Here is a 22,287-nt window from a genome sequence, read left to right as displayed (position 1 = left end):
TGCAGGCTTGATTGCTCATTCTCTGGAGAATGAATCCTTACAGAGTTCTCCATGCTAGCAATTTCTTGCTTATCCATTCTCTTTAGCATGATATTATCATTACAGAGACCAGTGTGATGTTCTACAGGACGTTCATCTGGTCAATATTTGACAGCTGGAGGAGGTGACATAACATTGGAACAAAATGGCAAATACTAACTTCCATTTAAAGTAAACACAAACTCTTTCTGTTCCTCTTTTTGGATAGAGATGAAAATAATAGGAATACATGTAACTGATCAGTGGTCAGATATCATGTATTTGAAGCTGTGTTAGTCTAATCTTGCAGATATGTATTCAAGCACAGTATATGCGACCGATCCACTGCTGAGTTGAATTTGCAATAATCTGTCACCACCCTCTAGGACCAATCTGGTACTTGCAGGGTCCAAACTAGTAAGTTAAATGGCGATGTGGTGGGATCAAGACAACTTTAGGGCTTTAAGAAAGGCATTCATTTCTCCCTTATACCCCAAGATAAGATTTTTTTCACAGTATTTATTATTGTTAAGGAGGGTAGGAGAACATTTTAGGGATTTTCACCTGACCATCCCTGCTATAATAGTTTTACCCCATAGGCCAAAGATGAAGTTGGGTTGAGTGGAGGATTATGACAATTACCCAGTGTGTCTATTGTACCTTTGGGTCCCAGGAAAATAAATAACAAGTTCATCCAAGGACCCATTGAACCTATCATAAGCTGCACCAGATACATATAATGCTCCCACTCTAACAGGTTTCAAGTCTGCAGGAAACAACTCAGATCCTTGTCCATCAGGCCTCAAAAGGTTTGGGTGTTGCTCTTTCCTCAGTACACAATTACTCCCACAAATGGCAGTAAGTACCATTGGGGAAGGATTAGGAAAATCATGACTAGGTGCATTTGGCCAGTATTGCATGGTCTGTCCCTCAGGGGACCTAGCCTGTCTTTCAGTCAATAAATTCTGGGTTCAAAAACTGTTTCAGGTCCAGAAACCTGGTAAGGAATTGTGACATTTTATTGAATTAGCTGCTCATAGCTTCCTGATTACCCAATTTGATTTCCATTGACTGTACAAGTTCAAGTACACTTTTTGGCTGCCCATCTATTTTGCCTGTAGGTGTGTTTAACCATCTTGATAACTCTCTTTGAGTCAGGCCCCTTTGCTCCCACTAATTATGATAATTGGGTCCACTTGGCTTGAGAGGGTGACATGCTGCTATCTGAATTCATTTTTTTTCAGGATTCTGTGATTCCCTTTGCCATTTCTAAGCCCAAATCTGTAATGGAATCTCCCATTACAGATGGAAGACATGACCCATAATGATGTCAGCCCTGAGCTTCTCGGTGATGTTGCCTGCATTCTCACCAGTGCGTTCCTCATGGCTATGGCCAATGGCGTGTCCCTCAGGCACATCCACAGAATATAGTCATCAGGTGGAATTTCCAGAACTACGTATTATATCCTCTCCAGCAAGCCTATTTTTCTGAACCTTTTAATTCCTTCTTTCATTGTCTGCTGTAGGAATTCTGGCATTTCCATGTCTCTCTGTGCAGACCACAGCATTTTCTATACTTCTTGGAGCCATCTGAGAAGAACATTCAGGGCATCTCCAGATGCTTTCAAGGTGCTAAATTCTGTATCCTGAGAGAGTGCTCTCTAATGATAAGTTCTCTTTTATCTAAATTTCTGTTGTGCCACCTCTTGGGCTATCACCCTCAGCATACAGTCGCACATGTGCTTTTCTAGCTCCTGCTAGTATGTATTGTCCAGGAATCCCATTTTCTTCAGGGATTACTCCCTTTCCTCTACTAGAGGACCCTGCATAGCCCTGTCTTTGACCTAATTATTGCTCTAGTAGCCAGGAAGGAAAGATCCTGAGGGAGCAGATGATGTCTTCCAAAAGACAGGCCTCCAAATGCTCTTCAAACAAGAAAGGAGTCCCAGCCTTTCACTTCTGTAGGCTCAGGGGAACTTAGGGATACAAGATTTACATGCACATTCAACACGTAAGTTTCCATCCTAAATGCAGGGTCCTATTCTCTTCTAATCAGGGCTTTTACTTTGACATAGCAGACCAGTCTTTTTTATTATGATTATTATTTTTTGAGACAGAGTTTCACTCTGTCGCCCAGGCTGGAGTTTAGTAGCATGATCTTGCCTCACTGCAACCTCCGCCTCCTGGGTTCAAGAGATTCTCCTGCCTCAGCCTCCTGAGTAGCTGGGATTACAGGCATGCACCACCATACCTGGATAATTTATTTTTAGTAAAGATTTATTTATTTTAATTTATTTTTAGTAGAGATAGAGTTTTGCCATGTTGGTCAGGCTGGTCTCGAACCCCTGACCTCAGGTGATCTGCCTGCCTCGGCCTCCCAAAGTGCTGGGATTACGGGCATGAGCCACCACGCCCGGCCAGACCCCCTCTGTTTTTTTGAGACAGAGTCTCGCTCTGTCACCAGGCTGGAGTGCAGTGGTGTGATCTCGGCTCTCTGCAACCTCCACCTCCCAGGTTCAAGCGATTCCCCTGCCTCAGCCTCCTGAGTAGCTGGGATTACAGGTGTGTGCCACCACATCTGGCTAATTTTTTTATTTTTTTAGTAGAGACGGGGTTTCACCATGTTGGTCATGCTGGTCTCGAACTCCTGACCTTATGATCCGCCCACCTCGGCCTCCCAAAGTGTTGGGATTACAGGCGTAAGCCACTGCACCCGGCCCAGACCCCCCTTCTTTTAGAGTTCAACTTTTTTTGAACTTTATGAGAAGACAAGGGTTGGCCTTCTGCTTTCTTTGCTGTTCCACTGAAGGAAATGAGAACCTCTTTATATGCTGCTAAGGAGGCCCTTTGGCTTTCAAATTTGGCTTTTTTCAACAATTAATCACTCTTAGCTTTGAATTATCTTTTTTCAGAGTACAATATTATCAATAGCTGCCTGATCCATATAGTTCCCAAATTCCTGACACATGGCACCAACTAATGGTATAATTAACTTTCATCAGTATAGCATCCCATTTCATCACCAGTAAACATTTAAATAATTTCACTGTTAGTGCCAAGAGCTATCTGTGTTCCACACACCAATAGTTCCATGTTCCAACTGGACAGTAGGCCATCCAACTCTAAAATGCCTTCTCAGCATCCACTTTCATCAATCTGGTACTCAGCTTTGTAGTTTTGAGTTCTCTGGAACATAGACTTTGGCAGGAAGATGTATGTGCACAATGTTAACTAAGGAGGTGTCTTGGAGCCAACACCTGTGCAAAGGAGCAGAAGAAAACAGGATTCACAGAGGAAGAGAGTGAGCTGTGACGAAGTCCCAGTGAATGTTTTAGCTGACCTCCAGTGAAGCTCTAGAATTTGGATAGCCCTTTAAGGGTGTCCCAGGTTGAGGCTAGGGGATCAAGCCTTTATATTACTGGGTTAATTACTCATCGATGTGGGCTGTCCCTGGAAAGAGGTATGACCTTGAGTAGGGTATGACATTAACTGAGACAACTCCCAAGTAACAGTGACAGCTGAGTGTCATCTTGTGTCTGTCCTTCCAGCAGCTGCAAATAAGCATTCTAATCCTGCAGGAGGAATCTGGGCAGCACCACAAAACATGTCTATGAAATAAAAATTAAGTATTCTAAGAATTATGGTTACAAAAAAATAAGAGAATAAGACCTACCATTTGATAGCACAATAGGGTGACTATACTCAATAATAACTTAATTGTATATTTTTAAATAACTTAAAGAATGTAACTGGATTGTTTATAACTCGAAGTATAAATGCTTGAGGGGATGGATATCCCATTCTCCATGATGTACTTATTTCATATTGTATGCCTGTATCAAAACATCTCATGTTCCACATAAATATATACACCTACTATGTACCCACAAAAATGTAAGTATTCTAAACATTATAATTGTAAAAATTATTATCAAAGTAATATGACTATGGGACACATTACTAATCATGAAATATTTTGACTAATTATATTTTTCCTCCCCAAAACCCTGTGAGGTTATCAGGTTTGGGTATTATTATCTTTAATATACAGATTTTTAAAAAATTTTTAATTTTTAATTTTAAGTTTAATTCCTTATATTAGCAAAACTGTCACTCACTTATGTTTGACATTTGCACATTTGATATTTATATAACTATAAAAGGATGAAAAAACAATGTAATTGGACTTCACGTTAAGAATGCTTTCCACTATACCACTGAGGATCCTTATATGATAAATAAGAGATCCAATAATAAGAGCATAACATCAAACTTCCCCTCTAGAGTATGTGAGTGAAATTTCTCAAACTTTTCATTACAGCTCTGATCTTTTATACCAAGGAATAATTATAAGAACCGACACTTGAGAAACAGGTTAATCAGTGAATAAGAAAAGAGATTATTTTTAAAAATAAGAGTTCTTAGCAGTTCTTGTGGGCTGTAGGGAGGCATCTCTCCAAACTCTGATATAAATTTCTTCCCTGAGAGTTAAACTTAAAAATCAGGGCTTAAAGATTAGAAAAGAATAAAGCAAATTCATCTTGAAAAGACATACCTAGGCCCACAAATTTTAACTACAATCGAAATATAAATACACTTATATTTAAAGAAGAATAATGTGCCATGTTAAAGGGGCTTAGTCATAGCAGGAGAGAATCAGCAGCTTTGGCAGCAACATTGGCATATTCAGGCTAACCTTGCCACTAGAAAATTGTGTCCAGCGTAGGAACTGCCTGCCCAGGTCTGGTGGGAGGAATATGCAAAAAGTAAGGAAAAGTAAGGTAGATGCATTAGATCACCTTAGCTTGCAATCATCAAACGTCTTTACAAAAATGAACACTGGGCTATTAAAATTCTATTACCAGGGCTCTTTGCACTCCCTCCTCCCCACAAAGGGATTATTGCATCATCATGCCCTTTTTGCATGGCAGTCAAAACATTTGATGGAAATTCCCCAGCCACTGAATTTTTTTAGACTCTCAGTTTTTACACTCAGTTTGTTCTTGGCACCTAGATAGGAGAAGCAATAACTATCATGAGGCCCATATGGCAGGAGAAGGCCATTTGCTTTGCATGGACTGATGGATGGACTTATTCCAGAAAGCTTCAATTTCTAGGAGAAGTGACAAGCCAAAATCTGTATCATTCTTTTCTGAGGAAGCCAGAATTTCTTTAACAATACCCAACCTTTACAAAAACCCTATTGTAGGAAGACCATGTGCTCACCACTGGACTGTCCCCAGAAACAGTGAAGTCTGCAGAGACAGCTCTTCCTCAGAAGGCTCTCCTTCCATCACAGCCCTGTCTATGATTCTCCATTTAAAGCTGACAATAGTGAATTTTTCTTTTCATCAGGGAAATTTCTATTAAAAGAGAATAATCAACTCAAAGAAAAACTGTTCTTAAAACTGCTGAATGAATATATAAATATATTGATACATGGTCTGGCTGTGTCCCCACTCAAATATCATCTTGACTTATAGTTCCCATAATTCCCACGCATCGTGGGAGGCACCAGGTGGAGATAATCAAATCATGGGGGCAGTTTTCCGCATTCCGTTCTTGTGATAGTGAGTGAGTTCTCATAAGATCTGATGGTTTTATAAGGGGCCTCCCCCTTCACTGGGCACTCATTCTTCTTCTTGCTGCTGCCATGTGAAGAAGGACATGTTTGCCTCCCCTTCCACCATGATTGTAAGTTTTCTGAGGCCTTGCCAGCCCTGTAGAACTGTGAGTCAATTAAACTTCTTTACTTTATAAATTACCCATTCTCAGGTGTTTCTTCAGAGCAGCATGAGAATGGACTAATACATATATGCATATTAATAAAACGTTTTGCCTTTACAATTCATTTAAAGGAGTCTGTAATGCCACTCCCATGAACTGGAGGTGGCATATCCAGAAGTAGCAAGTCTTTCTCTTGGAAATGGAGGGAAAGGAAGAAGAAGAAAAGGCCACAGACATCTTCATGACTGTAGCATCCTTTATTGTTTTTTAGATGTAGGTTGAGCAGTGTCAAAGGATGCACTCCAGAGGCAGTCACTCTATCTAATGAGGCTTCCATGCTCTCCACAGTCCTTGGCTTCTTCAGCTCCAAATTAACGTAGCTCTCCTGTGAAATGTATTAGAACCCTAAAGTCCACTCCAACATTCTTCAGCAAAAATGAAGTAAAGTAATACAATCAAATAATCAATAAAAAAGGAAATATGTATTACTCCCTTTTTTGCTGCCTCCCCTATACCTTTTATATATAACTCTACTGCTTTGTTTATCTTAGTGTATGAAAATTCTATGTTTAATACTGTTTCTCCCCACTAGGCTGTGAGATCTGTTGAACAGGTCGTAATTGGGAGGCCATTAGACTCCTGCACTTTAAGTTTCTATGTAAGCAACCCAAAGCCCAACATAAAGAGTAAAATGAAACCACGGACTTTACCAATCAGACACTGTCAGAAACTGTCAAGTTGTAATCCTAGCACTTTGGGAGGCCAAGGCAGGCGGATCACGAGGTCAGGAGATCGAGACCATCCTGACTAACTCTGTGAAACCCCGTCTCTACTAAAAATACAAAAAATTAGCCAGGCATGGTGGTGGGCACCTGTAGTCCCAGCTACTCAGGAGGCTGAGGCAGGAGAATGGTGTGAACCTGGGAGGCAGAGCTTGCAGTGAGCCGAGATGGCGCCACTGCACTCCAGCGTGGGTAACAGAGCAAGTTCCACTCTGACCAATCAAATATATTTTCTTTGTATTGCTCTGCAAATGTCATATAAACATTTCTCTATCACCTCATCCCTGCACAGTGGAATGCTAACCTGCTTGCAGTTTGGTACAGCACAACTCATGAATCATTAAATGTTCAAATAAACTCTTTAAAATTTTAATATACCTGAGTTTACCTTTTAACAATTCTGGTGTCATAAGTGAGGACCAGGGTGCTGATGGAGACCCTCAGAGTAATGAACAAACAAACATAGGTACCTAGGAAGACCACTGTGCTTACTGTTTTTCTTGCTGCACCAAAGGTCACTCAGTAAGCACCCACTCTCAAATACAAGTTCCACAACTTGGGTCAAGCACCTGTAGTTTATCTGATCATTTTTAATCCAGACTAGATTTGAAAGTCATATTGGGTTCAACATCAGATTGGGTCTAACAAAACCTGAACTGGGTCCAGTAAGAGGCCTCAGGCAGGAAAGATCATGGAAAGATATCTAGGAAGATTCCGCGAAATAACTAAGAAGATTTAGATAATGGGTTTATCCAAATTCAGAGAGTTGGGATTCCTCCATCTCGGAACCTATTATTTTCTAGAAAAATAGGTAAACCTTCCCAAAAATAATTTAGAATTTTGGTGGCCACAGTGGGGAAGTCTTAACCTAATCAAAATTGCTCATCTGTGGAGTTCACTGAAGAAAAAGAGGGATCCCAAATGCCTCAGAAACAATGAGATGTATTTTTGATTATCATGCATAGGTTTCTAAAAGATGAAATAAATTAAAAGGTGCCTCCTAAAGACTCCTTACAAAGTGCAAATAAGAAATCTTAAAGATCTCCTTTACAAATATTAGTCAAAAGTTTTAGATATTAGGACAGGTAATTTTGTTCCATCTGCCAGAAACAGAATTCACATCCAGATATTTATTTACAAACTAGTAAGTTTTGTATGACTGTACCTGGAACATACTAAAATTTCAGAATGAAAGCTATAAGATTTCCTTCTGTTCATATGTTCATGTATGTCTATGTATGTTACACATACGTGATACATTTTTCTACCTCTGTACGCTAATGTCAAAATTAATTTATTAAAAAGCTCTATTTAATTGACTTAAAAGAAAAAGTAAGCACTTATATGTTGTATTCTTTAACCTCTTAGAAAAATAAGAACTAACCCAAAATAATTTAAATTTACATGATCTGATATAATCTTCAGTAAATAAAAGCTAAAGTATGTTGGTTTAATTAAATGTAGGAATGTCTTCAGAGTGTTGGCATTATATATAATGCAGACACACAACTTTTGTTTTACATGGATTTATTAATCAAATGCATTTATGTTATCTCTACTAGATGTTTAAGATGCTAGAACTATAAATAACTTCTATCCAAGAACAATTGTGAAAATGGATGCAATGTTTACTACTTCATATATATCCAGCACAGCTACAACAAACAAACAAAAAAAACACATATTTAACTTTTTAAGGATTCTTGCTTTCATGATAACTACTGCCTAACATGTGCACCATGTAAAAATAGTTATCAGGGAAATAACTTGAGATAATAGCCAGCCAGCTTTGTCTAATGGCTAGCTTTTGTCTCATAAATTTTAATGAGTAATCCAAGATAATTGTTAAATACAAGTGAATTAAATAACCATAAGAGAAATAAACATTTATAAATAAACTTTTCAAGAATAATTATGTTTTTAATATGTCTGCTAAAATAATTTTCCAAATCTCTTTCATACCTTATACCCTTAGAGTTTTGCTAAGTTAAATTATGAATATTTATTAAATTATCTAGATCATTTCCAAATAAGGTAAATTACTGAATCCTATTAATTACTGAACATAAGTTTAACCTTATTCACATTTGGCTTATTATAGAAGAACTAAAGATATTTGAGTCAGTTAGTAAACATTTCCTGTGCCACAATGAAAAATTGTACTATGAGGAAGCTGATACTTCTCAAAAATCATAAAAAATGATGCTAATCTACTGAATGCTAATGTGACAGAAAGTCGACAATTGCTTACTTCCCAATTTTTACTAGAAATTAAAGCTACTAGAATGTAAGAATTCTAATTAATATATTAATTAAAAATAGAATTAAGGGAAATGACTTTTGGGTCTTATTAAAATAATTAATAATTTTTGTCTTTTTCCAGTCTTTGATTACTTCAAAATAAATACTGAGTCCTCTCTATTGAAAGAGCTAAGATTTTCTACAACTAAGTAACTTTCTGTATTTGCTTTTAAGGTATTTTAATTATCAGTCTGGTTAAATGAATGACTCTAGTTTCCCACTAGCCTATGATCCTGTTTAATAAAGTATTTAAACTTTTTATTTAGTTTAAACCAAAATCAAATTCTAAATTAAGTCTTTTTGACTTTGAACTAACTTTGGGAGCTTCTAGAGGGGACCCAGAATATCTCAAAATACTTTATTCTCTCTTCTTATAAAAGGAGAGATGTTAAACTAATTTGAGTTATTTGATGTGTTAAATTGCATGGAAAGTATTGACAAAAAATAAGTGACATTTAACTTTCTTTGAGTTATATTTATATGGATGAGTTATTAATGTGTTCCAGAAATTGTATGAAATTCCTAAAAATCTGATAGTCTTGATATAACTTTCAGTCATAATTCTAGTTATTATCTTAAAATGTTGTATGTCACGGAATTGATAAAATTTTCTTATCAATTGCATTGTAATGAACTCTTATCAGATCTTTTACCATGGCCATTTTAAATCTTGTCATTCATAGACAGTTTTGTTCTGGTATTTTACTGAAAGCTTTTGCAAGCAATTATAATTTTAAAGTGTTTTGTATTCAAGGAGATATATGAAAAGGACTGACAAGTACAAGCTTCTAACTTTAAGGATTTTGCCATTGGAATGAGTAAGAATTTCCAGACTTCTAGTGAAGAAACCGATTGGTTCATGAAACTGCTCACATCAAGCAGAACAAGAATTAATTACATGGGAGTGAATGAACAGATGAAAAAAATGGGGTTTTATGGCCTTTTTGTTTGAAACATTGCTAATTCTTTAATGTTTTCAAGATTTAAGAAAACCTTTTTCTTTTTTCTTAAGCTACTAATAGCTTACAGCAATTTGGTAAAGTATACCTTTGTGAGCAAAATTGAAGCATGTACTTTTTTCTCCCTACCTGAGCCCTCCAGAATTCAAAAACCATAAAATATTCTTATTTTCATGGCAATATAGTTATTTGCATAAGTTCAATAAGAATTAGTTGCTTTTGTAACAGGACATAATTGGAAACATAAATTATATTACCAAAGCTTTGACTGGAATGTCATATTTAAGAATATGCATAGTTTTAGATATGACCAGATAGTTTTAAAGAACTGAGATTGACTTTATGGAGGCAAAAAAGTTCTTGGAAAAAATTGGCCTACTATTTGGCTTTAAGGGTTCCCTAGTTTATGAAAGTAAGGCCCAAAAATGTAAAAACCATTTTAAAGACCTCAAGAGAGAAATTTACCTAAACGTATAGGTATTGCTGGCAAAGTTTGACGACAAGTTCTTGACATGGCTTGCTAGTCTGAAGAGGCTTTTAAAATTCTAATCTGAAAGTCTTTATTAAAAGTTCTGGCAAAGCACCCTGAAAAGGAGGCGATATGGTCAACCTCTAGACTTGCTGCACTTATGTAAATAATCAGTCCACATTTCATGACTTATTTCACAAACAAATTTGTCTTACTGTGATTTTCTTTGTTAAATACAGGGACAACTGTACAGAGAAAAATAATGTTTCAGTAAAAACCTATGACACACCCTCATAGATATCAGATTCATCATGTTCATTGTTCTTGAAATTTTTTTATATATGAACTTAACTTTTCACAAAACCCTACAAGCTGGAGCAAGACTATTCGACATAAATTTCACAGGACAATTTTTGGGCCTGATGTTATGTGGCCCACTCAGGGAGTTCACCAAGATGCCTGATGCCATAACCAGTGACATTCAGACTGCAAACTAGGAAAATATGCTTTGAGCTCAAATCTTAACATTTTCTTGACTAACTGCCTTCTGAACACACAGACTGAGTTATAGTCATTAACCTGTTTTTTTTTTGTTGTTGTTGTTGTTGTTTTATTTCCATAGAAATGTTAGCTTGTTTGGTTTCTGGAAACCTTGGCTAAGCAGTATACTCCAATCTTCTTGGATTTCTTTTCCTGATAGCCCTCATTTAATCTCCCAGGTGCACTGTGTTCTCTCAAGTATTTTAAATGCATGTTTGCAGCCATCAACAGTACAATAGATGGTCTCCCTGTGATTAGTGACAAAAAACAAGATGAACAAAAGGAATATTTCTTCAATGAGTCTGATGTCATGAGTTATGAGTTCCATGCTGAGACCAAGACAAAGCAGACATGATTATGACAGAGAGGTGTGCTTATGCTCAAGTTTTGGCCAATCTCTCATAAGTGAGTGGCAGACAAAAGAAGGAAATTGTTAAAAATATTTTTTTTAACTACGAGGCCGTTAGACTGGGGCAGTCAAGTGCTATAAGTTCCTACATAAGCAAACTGAAGCCCACTATAAGTGGTAAGATGAAACTAGAGAATTTATCAATCAGAAACTGCCAAGTAATCTCTAAGGACTTTCTACCCTAATCAAATGTTTTCTTTGTCTTTCTTCCACGAATATCTTATAAAAGTCTCTCTCTCTTCACTCTCACACCAACCCTCACCTCTACAGTGAAATGCTAAACCATGTGCAGTCTGATGCTTCTCGATTCATGCATTGTTAAATGCTAAAATAAAATCTTAAAAATTTTAATATGCCTAAGTTTATCTTCTAACAGTTCCTCAAGGGGCTACGGAAATAAACAAAGACCACCACTCGAATGAGAATAAGCATGAGTTGTTTATTCAGAGCTTACTGCAGGAAGGGAGTCAGCTGCCATCACTTGCATTTAGCAGAGACACAAAGGTAGGCAAGGGAGTGGAAAGGCTTTATACTTCCAAAAATAGAAAGTGTCAGGTCTGCTCTGATTAGCAGTTATTAGCATGGGGAAGCTAGGAGTGAACTAAATAGAATTGGTGCCTCTTATGTGATAGGGGTCTGGGGAGCATATTGGGTTTTCTGTTTGGTCTTGAGTTGAAAGCAGAGCCAAAAACTAGGAAAGCTGGCAGTCATAAGCAATGCTCTGAACATTCTGGGCTGACTGCTGCAGAGGTTACTGTTTGGCTTCCTGTGCTGTTTGCTACAGAGGTCGTGAGTCAGTGTCCTGTATATGCTTTCACCATTACCCATTCGTACATTCAGTCTCTTGGGGGAGATCCTACATCTTGTTTTAATCTTTCTCACTTGGTTCTAGCCCCAGGACTGGTAAAGAATAGAAGCTTAATAAGTATTTGAAGAAGAAGAAAGACAGGGAAGGAATTAAAGGGTTCAAATTGCAGTGAACCCTGATTAGATATTGTGAGCTGGTAAGGGAAGTGTTCATGTAAGAAGTGTAATGAAGTTCCTCCAGAAAGCCAGGTGCAGTGGCTCACGCCTGTAATCCTAGCAACTGGGGAGGCTGAGGCAGGCAGATCACTTGAGCTCAGGAATTTGAGACCAGTCTGGGCAATATGGCAAAACCCTGTCTCTACAAAAAAATTACAAAACTTAGCTGGGCATGGTGGCAGCTACTCAGGAGGCTGAGGTCCCAGCTACTCAGGAGGCTGAATGGGAGGATGGCTTGAGCCTACAAGGTCGAGGCTGCTGTGAGCCATGATCCTACCACTGCACTCCAGCCTGGGCAATAGAGCAAGACCCTGTCTCAAAAAAGAAAAGAGTTCCTCCACAAGATCTCAGGAAGCACTCCTTCAGGTAGTGTTGCTTTGCTTAGCTATTGCTTGATCAGAAACACAAGCAGACCACTTATGGATGTGGTATGCAGCAATCTAAAAGGAGGTCACTTAATCAGGGCGAAGCTACCTGGCAGCCACATGCAAATGAAAAGAGTCACAATGACTGGCCGACAATATCGTTCTCCCCCAACCCCGGCAAAAGTTATAATCTTTGAGGTAGTCCCCTGTGGGACCAAGTGCTCCAGTGTCTTTTAAACCAACTTTCCCTGAATAGTGAGCCCTGTCAGAAACTTCTGAAATTCAATGAAAGATGGAGAGATTATCTTCTGTTTAGACTGCTTCTGGATGAGTACTTTCTACTGCTTTTACAAGCACTTAACCTAAAGAGGACATTGCAGATCTGTTTGTCCAATTCCTTTGCTTTTTATATACACCTGCACACATGCACACAACCACTACCCCACACACACGTAAGAGCCAGAGAGAATTTAAATATGTTCAATGTGATCTGAAGGAAAGAGTGGTAGGTTCTTTAAAAAGGAAGCAAATGCGTGCGTGAGGTATTTGTGAGAGCCCTACTTAAGAAGTGAGAAATAAGCCAAGGGAGGTTAGCAAAGACATAAATTGTATGTTAATTTCAAATTAGCATTTACACCAGTTTCAGGCTTCAAAGGGCAAGAATCTAAGGAAAAGGTAGAAGTCTGTGTAGGAAAATTATTTGTCCTTGTTGAAAAAAAACAGTCTTCAGGGATTCACAGTAGGGAGTCAGGTACTTGGGATCATTGTCATCTGTCTGCTGTTTTTAGCTGAGTTGCATGGAGCAAAAAGCCATTTCCTTTGGCGTGAAACTGAGAAGCAGGGAGGCACTGCAGAGCAGGTGACGGTCAAGGACATCAGAGACTTGAGGTCATAACTCAGAGCCAAAAGAAAATTATGAAAGTTTTGATACCTGATGTCAAGAGCTGTCTTCAAGGCACTAGAGCTATGGAGATAACCACAAAAGTCTAGAAAGATATGGAGTGAGAAATTCTGTAGGTCTTGTACTGGGTTAAATAATTTCCCCCTTCTTATAAAGATACCAATCATTCTTTTAGAGCAGGCAGATAGCTAGACATGAGCAGGGGTGGGGAGCCCCTGAGAAAAGTGAGGTCTGGAAAATGTCACACCCCAGAGATCACCAGAAACATGCATGTTAGAAATGAGCTGAGATGAGGGGAAGGATATATGCAGAAGGAAATGCTTCTTTAAATGCACCAATAATCATTCACTCTGCAGTTAAAATGTCAGAATGTTGTTAGGTACATGCTAATAAGAAAGGAAAGAGAGCAAAAGGGAAAATTCCTGAGAAATATGCTGGCACCATAAGTACAGGTTAGGGCAAAGGGGAAAATCCTAAGAGATAAGAGATACTCAGGTGCAATAAGTATAGATTTGACCACCATACAGCCTTCCTGGGGTGGCGGTAGTGAGCAATGTAGCCATTAGGTAGAATTCAGCTCCAACACCGGGCCCACGTGTGTGCACCAACTAATAGTAAGTGAGGGTCCCACAAGCCTGGAGTGGAAACTAGGCAGGGAAAAGGCAGGGACTTAAGGAAGAAGAGGGAAAACTAGATAAAGAAAAAAGACAGAGACATAAGACGGAGGTGGGAACTTGAAGAAAAAAATCTGACATCATAAATACCCAAAGCAGAACTGTTGGGCAGCTGCGGGTTCATACTCTTTATCAGCAGCCTGCTCTGCCTCATCTTTCAAAGTGTGCTGTCTCTCTCTAAATAAACTCTCTGCTCCCTATTTTCCTTCAATAAATTCTCTTTCATGGAGGCTAAATTGTCTCTTGGTAGAATTCTTTATCCCAAGTAAGACTAAGAACTTCCCGGTAACAATTCAATCAGGGCCCACCCAAACTGGTGTGACTTCATCCTAACTTGAGTACTTCTGCAGAGGCCCTATTTACAAATAAGGCCACATCTACAGATCTTGGGTAGACATGATGATATGGTTTGGCTGTGTCCCCACCCAAATCTCACCTTGAACTGTAATAATCCCCATGTGTCCAGGGCAGGGTCAGGTGGAGATAATTGAATCACGGGGGCAGTTTCCCCCATACTGTTCTCATGGTAGTGAATAAGTCTCACGAGATCTGATGGTTTTATAAGTGGGAGTTCCCCCACACAAGCTCTCTTACTTGCCGCCATGTAAGACATGACTCTGCTTCTCATTCGCCTTCTGCCATGATTGTGAGGACTCCCCAGCCATGTGGAACTGTGAGTCAATTAAACCTCTTTCCTTTATAAATTACCCCATCTCAGGTATGTCTTTATTAGCAGCATGAGAACAGACTAATACACATGAGTTTTAGATGGGTCCTAATCAAATGACGGGTATCTTTATAGGAAGATGACAGACACAAAGGAGAAGGCCATGAGAAGGCAAAGGCAGAGACTGGGGTGAGGCAAGAGTGGCCAGCAACCCCCAGAAGCTAGGAAGAGGTGAGGGAGCATGGCCCGGCCAACAGCTTGATTTTAGACCTCTAAGCCTTTACAAATGGGAGAAAATAAATTTCTTATGCTTTAAGTTACCCAGTTTGTGGTAATTTTTTACAGCAGCCACAGGAAACTATTGCAGGACTGAGGAAAAAAATTACGTGAAAAGTTCAAAAATGGATGCCAAATAACCTCAGTAGCTATTTATTGTGTACTTGCTATGCCCCAGACTGCAGGCGCAGAAAATATAAGGATATCTATGAACCTATTCTGCTTTTGAGGAGCTTAGAATCAGGTAGGTTTGCAAAACAATTTAAAAACACAATTATTTTATGATAATGAAATAGCCTTTTTTACCCATCAAATTGGTGAAAGTTTTAAATATTGTAATATACAGTGTGGTAAGCACATAGAGAAATGGGTGATGACAGGAGTGTAAAATGGTACAGCTGATTTTGAGAACAACTTGGCAGCATCTTCAAAATTTTTAATCTAGCTTCAGAAGTTTATACTACTTACATAAGTGGACAACAATATTTTATTCATTGGCCACATGCCTTTCATTATGCTAGGAACTGGAATGACTACAATGAAAAAGAAAAATACAGTATCTGACATCAGAGCACTTATATTCCAATATGAAGATGAGAAAACAACAAATGAATAGACAAATATTTAAATCAACGAAGGGCTGAAAGATAAAATTGAAGCATTATTTGTACTGGTGAACCAACCTGAATAGTATTAGAAGAATAATTGTATAAACCATGTAGAGTCAGGCATTGATTAATGACAGAAATACATTCTGAGAATGCCCCATTAGGCAATTTTGTGGTTGTGTGAACGTCATAATGTGTATTTGCACAAACCTAGATGATCAAGCCTACCGCATACCTAGACTATGGTACAGCCTATTGTTCCTAGGCTACAAACCTGTGCAGCATGTTACTCTACTAAATACTGTAGGCAATTGGAACACAATGATAGGTATTTGTGTATCTAAACAGATTTAAACATAGAAAAGGTATAGTTATAGGGTCTTATAATGTTACAGGACCACCATTGTATATGTGGTCCGTTATTGCCTGAAATGTCATTATGCAGCACATGACTGTACATTCTACTATGAAATATTATGCAAGTGTTAAAAAAGATGAGGTGTACTTTCTGTTATGGATTGAATTTGCCACACCCCACACCCCCCCAAAGATTTCTTGAATTTATTTGGAAATAGGGTCTTTGCAGATATAATTAAGATGAGGTCATATTTTCATAGGGTGGGCCCTTAAACCAATATAACGGGTGTTTTTATTAGAAGATGAGAAGGAAAACAAAGATAGACATACACAGAGAGGAAAGCTCCATGTGAAGACACAAACACGCAGAGGTGCACGGTCATGTGATGACGTGGGCAGAGGTTAGAATTATGCAGCTGCAAGCCAGGGAATGCCAGTGAACACTGCCAACCACTGGAAGCTAAGAAGAGAGAGCATGGCCCTGCTGGACCTTGATTTTGGACTTCTAGCCCCTAGAAGAGTAAGAGAATACATTTCTGCTGTTTGACTCCATTTGTGGTGCTTTGTGACGGCTGCCCTACAAAATGAACACACTGATAGAAACATTCCTGTATCTAAACATCCTCAACATATGTAAGCAGAGAACCAAGACAGGAATCTTATTCAAACTATATTTTTAAGAACTCTCTTTTCCACGGGTATTGATAACTAGCATTTCTTTTTTTTTTTTTTTTTTTTTTTGAGATGAAGTCTCGCTCTGTTGCCCAGGCTGGAGTGCAGTGGCGAGAACTCCACCCACTGCAAGCTCCGCCTCCCAGGTTCACGCCACTCTCCTGCCTCAGCCTCCTGAGTAGCTGGGACTACAGACACCCGCCACCACGCCTGGCTAATTTTTTGTATTTGTTTTTAGCAGAGACAGGGTTTCACCATGTTAGCCAGGATGGTCTCGATCTCCTGACCTCATGATCCGCCCACCTCGGCCTCCCAAAGCGCTGGGATTACAAGCGTGAGCCACCGCGCCCGGCCGATAACTAGCATTTCCACTAACATGAATAGTGTGTTTTATTAAATATTGGGGCTTTTATATGAAAAACCATTGACCGGATCTTGTTCAACAATAAAACACTCAGATTTAGCCCCCAACTTGAAAGGGAGAGGACGGCCAAGAAAGGAGTTCATTGTTCAGACCACAGAATTAGAACCCAGGCTCCGCTGAGATTCGTCTGAGGCCAATTTACCCAAATGCAGGCACAGTGCTGCCAACTGCAAAAATAAGCCCCACCACAAATCATCGTGATATCATTTGCAATGTTTCTGTTTTTCATACATCTGACTGATTTACCTCTACTTCCCCAGTTCTCAGACTTCACTTTACCTAAGAGTTGGAGAATCCTTAAACAAGTCTTTCAGGTTCTTCTTTTCCAGTATTACTGAAAATGGTCCTGCAAACGAGGCAGAAAGCCATTTAAGTCTGATCGCACAACGAGCAGCTTGGGAGGCCTCTGCTCGCATGAGCACACTGGATTGATTGAACCGACTGCCTCATCCCCAAATGTTCTCATGGTTACAAAGCTTCCACTGACTTTGAAAAATATTTTTTTCTCTTCCTTTAAATAACCCTGTCAGGTTAGCAACCTAAGCCACAGAATGAGACAAGAGGATCCAAGCTGTATATGGCATGCAATATTTTGAAAAGACCTGTAAACCACGGCAGAAAAATACATGCAACTTTATGACAGAAAGGTACAATGCAACTCTAGAAAAGTGAACTTTCTGAACCACTTTTCCTACCTAATGCCCATTCCTTTCTCTTCAGTAATAAAGAAGGCCAAATTTGAAGTAGCAGGAAAGTAAAAAGTTGGGGGGAGTTAATGACTAATAGCAATATCAATGCTGACAGGTGCTGGAGGAAACTTCCAACCTCTAGCATTTCTACCCATAACAAACCTGTCATCAGTGAAGGCACTCAAGGAAGGCTCCTTGCTAGTCTTCTGAGCACTAGAAAAATAATTATGGTAATGTAAATGATCTAATAAACATTTCACGAATGAAAAAAAAAATGACCCTTCTTCTGAAAATCCCCTTCCAAAATGATAGTTTATCCCTTAGGGATGGAAATTGACTTCTCTCTTCCCCCAGGTAATAGGATTAGAACAATTCCACCTGATATTGGTCCCTGAAATTTAAAAAAAAATTAATTTATAAACTCTGGAGCTGATGGTTCCTGAGGTTAATTCTTCACATGGCCTTTCACATTCTCCGGAAGACCTCTTTCCGATATGGTGTGGGTTTGGGCTATGGCAAAGAAAAACTGCACTGCACGGAGTTAAACAAACAAGAAAGACTTTCTTTAAGACGATTACAATAGGGGTCAAGTCTGTTGCCAGAGGGAACACAATTCTGGGTACAGACGAAGCAGCTGGGGGTTTATAGCCAATGGGAAGGGTAAGGGAGTGAATGAAAAATTACTAAAGAAACTTGGTTAGATATCAGTGGTTGGGGGTGACGGGGCTTCTGATCATCTGGCTTGGCAGGATTCTTACTGAACAGGGCTAGAAGGCCAAGGACGGCAGGCCAGGGATGAAGACCAGTCAAGAAGAGAGCTCAGAGGATCCCGAATCAGTTGACACACCCAGGGTCTGAGGAATAGACTGCATTGACTCTGTGGTTTTTGCTTTGGTGTTTGTTTGCTTGTTTTTAAGATGGAGTCTCACTCTGTCACCTAGGCTGGAGTGCAGTGGTGCTATCTCGGCTCACTGCAATCTCCACCTCCGGGGTTCAAGCAATTCTTCTGCCTTAGCCTCTGGGGTAGCAAGGGTTACAGGCAGGCACCCCCACACTCAGCTAATTTTTGTGTTTTTTTAATAGAGATGGGGTTCACCATGTTGGCCAGCCTGGTTTCAAACTCCTGACCCCAAGTGATGTGCCTGCCTTGGCCTCCCAATATGCTGGAATTACAGGCATGAACCGCCATTCCTGGCACTTATTTTGTTTTTGTTTGGTTTATTTACTAACTGTTTAAAACATTATAGAGCCTGATATTTAAATTGCTCAAGTCATTTTTACTAATTGGTATTTGTAAGTGTATAGAAAGGCTACACTTCAAATAACCAATATGATTATATCAATAAAAAAACAAAATACTTAAAAATAACTTTCATGGTGAAGTTGCTTATTTCTTGCTGTTGGTGATAAGTTATACATAAAGGACAAAGGGAAGACAGAGCAGACAGGAATGAAAGACGCACTCTGTCACCCTTATGCACAGCACCTGGTAGGCACTCCCTCCCTTGGGGAAGCCTCAGACCCGTCCTATGACTCACTCAATGTCAAGTGTAGAAGCCAGGATTTGAGGCCAGATCTGTCTGACTCCAGAGATAATATTCTTTCCGTTACACCAGTTCTTCCCAAACACCAGGCACTGGACATGGGCCAATTCAAAATTAAGTTATAAGCTGTCAGAGGCAAAGTGAAAAATATAAGGACAATGCAGTGAGTTTTTTGTAAAACAAAGTAAATTCAATTTAAGGCACTGTTCCTTCTGAGAGTATGGCCTACTTGAGGTGTCAAAAATGTTTTATTTTATAAAATGATAGTGATTATAGCAGTTACTATTTGTTTTGGTTGTTTAGGGTTTTTGTTTGTTTGTTTGTTTTTCAATTGTGCTTACTTGGCAAAATTTAAAATTCAGCAAAGTTGTATTAGCACCGGAGTATATTCAGTATATCATTACATTCTGATATTTTATCATTTGGGGAATTTCAGAGCCTGGGAGCCAGGACTCCAAAAGGGAACATTCCCATGAAGCGTGGATGGTGATAGAGCCAGGAAAGGCAACATTGTGGCTTCATTCAGTCATTCTCCACCTTCACGTTCACCTCCACATTCACCTCCACCTCTGAAATTTGGAGAAAAGCGACTCCAGTTTAAAGAAAAGTTAACATCTCTCATTGTGATCAAGCCAAGAAGGAACCAAGTACAGACACCAAGGCACAGCAGAGGGGAGTGAGAATCAAGAGAGTTCTAAAGAGGAGAAGAAAAACAGCTGTCGGAGAACTAATGACATGGAGGAGGAGCCACAGGACAGTGATCAAACGGAGGAGAATATGTGCAGCATGGCTCCTGAGGGCAGGGCAAGCAGGATCAGTGTCCTCTGTTGGCTCCATCATGTTTTCATATCTGGGATTTTGTGCACTGGAGGGATGCTTGCTTTTGCTGCTTCCTGTGTGAACAAGCAGCATATTTGTAAGCGCAGAAGGGTATTATTTCTCGGGTGTCTCATGAGCCATTTTTTAAAGATGACTAGACATACATCTGTAGTATGTCTAGTCACCTTTAGTAATAACAGGAAGTATTCTAGTTTTTACTTTTTCTCACTTACTTATATGAATAAGAAAAAAAGGAAAAAAGACCTTGTTTCCTACCTAACCTAAAGGAGGCAGAGTAACGTCATGTTTCAGAGTCGTAGAATTAAAACAATTAATGTGTGTACTATCCATTTAGGTGTGTAACTCAAGGCAGCTCTCTGAACTCTGGACCTTTCTACTTCCACCCCATCCCAACCCACTCCAGAGACTCAACCTCTCAGAGTCCCACAGGGCTTTCACATGGAAGTGAGTGTGTGCCATGTGCAATGTTGGCTCTCTGCCTCATGAGGTCAAGGCATGTTGGTTTACTTTAGACAGCGAAAAGCACTGCCCAAAGGGTACTCACTCTTGTTAACAACTAACTGTTGGTAGATTGATTAACACTGAGAGAGGAAATATGATGGCAAAATGAGGACATGAGTGTTATTCCGAAGACCAATAGTTGCCATTCATCTACTTTGAGGGAATCCATTTTTGAAAGTGTTTCGAATTCTTGATAGCTTTTCCAAGTTTATTTCTAGGCATCAGTGACCTTTTTTTTTTTTTTTTTTTTGAGACAGAGTCTTGCTCTGTCACCCAGGCTGGAGTGCAGTGGTGTGATTTTGGCTCACTGCAAGCTCCACCTCCCGGGTTCACGCCATTCTTCTGCCTCAGCCTCCCAAGTAGCTGGGACTACAGGCACCTGCCACCATGCCGGGCTAATTTTTTGTATTTTTAGTAGAGACAGGGTTTTACCATGTTAGCCAGGATGGTCTCGATCTCCTCACTTTGTGATCTGCCCTCTAGGCATCGGTGTCCTTTGTTATTGCTTCGGAATGGTCTTATACACAATCTTTATTTCTTTGTAGTTTATCATCAGAGTTCATTTTTAAACCAAATGATATGGTTTGGCTGTGTCCCCACCCAAATCTCATCTTGAGTTGTAGCTCCCACAATTCCCATGTCTCTTGGGAGGGACCCTGCAGGAGGCAATTGAATCATGGGGTTGGGTCTTTCCTGTGCTGTTCTTGTGATAGTGAATAAGTCTCATGAGATCTGATGGTTTTATAAAGAGGAATTTCCTGCACAAGCTCTCTCTTGCCTTCCGCCATGCAAGACATGACTTTGCTTCTCCTTTGTCTTCCGCCACGCAAGACATGACTTTGCTTCTCCTTTGCCTTCCGCCATGATTGTGAGGGCTCCCCAGCCATGCGGAACTGTGTGCCCATTAAACTCTTTCCTGTATAAATCACCCAGTCTTGGGTATGTCTTTATTAGTAGCATGAGAACACACTAATACACCAAGTTTTACTTTTTACTGAATTTTTTTCACTGTAAAGTTGATAATCCTACTAGGGTTGAGAGATTTCTGAAACAAAGTGGGATTACTACTGGAGGTCACCTAAAGCCACATTCCTTAAGTGAGGTGTCAGCAAACTATGACCAGCAGGCTAAATGGGTCAGCTGCCTGTTTTTGTAAATAAACTTTTATTGGAACACATCCATACTCCTGCATTTACATATTTTCTGTGGCTGCTTTCACACTGCAAAGGCAGATTAAATAGTCATGACAGAGACTGTATGGCCAGCCAAGCTGAAAATCTTTCCTCTATGGCCCCTTACAGAAAACAAACTGCTGACCTCCACCTAATGGAGTCAGACCACACTGAGAAAAGTTACTAACATCATAATTAAGTAATCAGTTCTGCCCAAAAGAGTTTCCACTTATATGGCAGCATGCCATAAGATCTGATGCTTGAAACTCTTTTCTGTTTTGATGGTTCAAAATGAGACAAAAATTACTATCTTCCAATGGGAATTAAGCATTGGAAGTTCTATGTTAGGAATCCTCTCCCCAAAAACGC

Source organism: Pan troglodytes, chromosome 5 (assembly GCF_028858775.2).
Source record: "Pan troglodytes isolate AG18354 chromosome 5, NHGRI_mPanTro3-v2.0_pri, whole genome shotgun sequence".
Classification (NCBI taxonomy): Eukaryota; Metazoa; Chordata; class Mammalia; order Primates; family Hominidae; genus Pan; species Pan troglodytes.
This window is presented reverse-complemented; position numbering follows the sequence as displayed.